Source organism: Rutidosis leptorrhynchoides, chromosome 2 (assembly GCF_046630445.1).
Source record: "Rutidosis leptorrhynchoides isolate AG116_Rl617_1_P2 chromosome 2, CSIRO_AGI_Rlap_v1, whole genome shotgun sequence".
Taxonomy (NCBI): Eukaryota; Viridiplantae; Streptophyta; class Magnoliopsida; order Asterales; family Asteraceae; genus Rutidosis; species Rutidosis leptorrhynchoides.
In genome coordinates this window covers 147,783,981-147,786,094 of record NC_092334.1, presented here as the reverse complement: position 1 = coordinate 147,786,094, position 2,114 = coordinate 147,783,981, and the positions used below count along the sequence as shown (strand labels likewise).

Here is a 2,114-nt window from a genome sequence, read left to right as displayed (position 1 = left end):
CTTTTTCTTTAGATTAAGATTTAGGCGCTTTAGAATTTTACGACGTCGCTTATCGCTTTAGTATTTAATAAATTTTAGTGCTTTTTAAGTTATTTCCGTTTTGGATTTAGAATCCCTTTAAGTTTTAATTCGTTTAGACGCAACTTTTAATATTTAGTTTTTAGACTTTTAAGTTTCAACGCTTTACTTTCTTATTATTATTTTTCGGCCTTTTATTTTTCGACATTTTTCGACGCACACTTTTTCTTTCTCATTTCTACGCTCTAGTTTTTAGGACATAGATTTTATCTTCAAAATTTCGACGAAAAAATATTTTAAGCGGTTAAATTAATAGACATCCAAAATTTTCTGATTCGTAGTAATAGTTGGATTTGTTAGTGGCGAGTTGTGGGCTTCCGATTTAAAGGGTCCTGGCTACCTGCTGCATCTATTGGCTATTCGAAACGTGGGCAAAATCAGAAAAGTCTATTAATTTGATAACTTATATAATTTTTTTTATTTTTATAACTAATAGGATATTCAGTGAATGCACCGAGCAAAACGTTCACAACCTTTCATACGTTCACCACCTGTAATTCGATCAAGAAGTCTAGCCAATATTGTCGCCGTTGATTTTTCTTTAGAATCATTATCTAGTCGACCAAGTACTCCAGTTCAAATTTTCGATAATCCATTTTTTGAACCCGACCTTACAATTGAGAACCCGGAGGATATTCAAGGACAATTCAGAGATCCTGAACCACTAATCATTCCTCCTGAACCACAAATTACTTATCCAGAGATTGTCGAGGAAGAAACCATTAAATCAGAATCTTCTAGTGATTCAGATTCAACAAATTCAATCATGGAAAATCAGGAACCTCTAAGTATGGAAGATCGAATGAGAGCTACATGCACTGGCTAAGGTCACACAATTACTCAATCAGACATTAATGTGCCAGATTATGAAATCAAAGGACAAATCCTACACATGGTAACTAATCAATGCCAATTTAGTGGTACGCTAAAAGAAGATCCAAACGAACATCTTCGTACCTTTATTAGGTTCTGTACTCTATTCAAAATCAGAGAAGTTGAGGATGAACAGATCTATCTCATGTTATTTCCCTGGACTTTAAAGGGAGAAGCCAAAGATTGGTTAGAATCGTTACCTGAAGGGGCGATTGATACATGGGATGTTTTAGTTGAGAAATTTCTTAAAAGATTCTTTCCGGCATCTAAAGCCGTGAGACTTCAAGGAGAAATTGTTACGTTCACACAAAAGCCAAATGAAACTTTATATGAAGCGTGGACAAGATTCGGAAAGTTGTTGAGAGGATGTCCTCAACATGGTTTAGACACTTATCAAATAGTACAAATATTCTACCAAGGATGCGACATTACTACACGCAAAGACATCGACATAGCAGCTGGTGGTTCCATTATGAAGAAAACCGCAACTGAAGCTTACAAAATTATTGATAACACAGCCTCCCACTCACATGAGTGGCATCAAGAAAAAGACATCGTTAGATCATCTAAAGTGGCTAGAGCCGATACTAGCCATGACTTTGATTCCATTTTCGCAAAGTTAGATGCTTTCGAGAGACGAATGGAAAAGATAACTAAATATATTCACGCAATACGAATTAGTTGTGAGCAGTGTGGAGGACCACATTTGACAAAAGATTGTCTCAGTATTGAACAAACAATGGAACAAAGAGAGAATGTTTCATACATGAACTAAAGGCCTGAAAATAATTATCAAAATAATTATCAACCGCCAAGACTAAACTACAATCAAAATCAGAATTATAACCGAAATGTTCCATACAACAACCAACAAGGTCCTAGCAATCAACAAGTATCCAATAATACTTACAACCAGTAAAGACCTATTTTTCCACATAAACCACCACAAACCGATGATAAAAAGCCAAATTTAGAAGACATGATGTCGAAGCTAGTTGAATCTCAAACGCAGTTTTTCACATCTCAGAAAAAAACTAATGAACAAAATGCTCAAGCATTTAGAAATCAACAAGCTTCTATCCAAAATCTGGAACAAGAAGTGAGCAACCTAGCAAGGTTGATAGGTGAAAGAAAACCGGGGAGTCTACCCAGCGATACAAATG

General features: G+C 35.4%; 1 non-coding gene across 1 annotated transcript; it reads right to left on the bottom strand.

Annotated features, from left to right (window-relative positions):
- Nucleotides 1-1,228: 1,228 nt before the first annotated feature.
- On the bottom strand, nt 1,229-1,335 carry LOC139894858 (small nucleolar RNA R71). The gene has a single exon (XR_011775338.1). It is a non-coding gene; the product is annotated as a small nucleolar RNA R71 (small nucleolar RNA).
- Nucleotides 1,336-2,114: the final 779 nt, after the last annotated feature.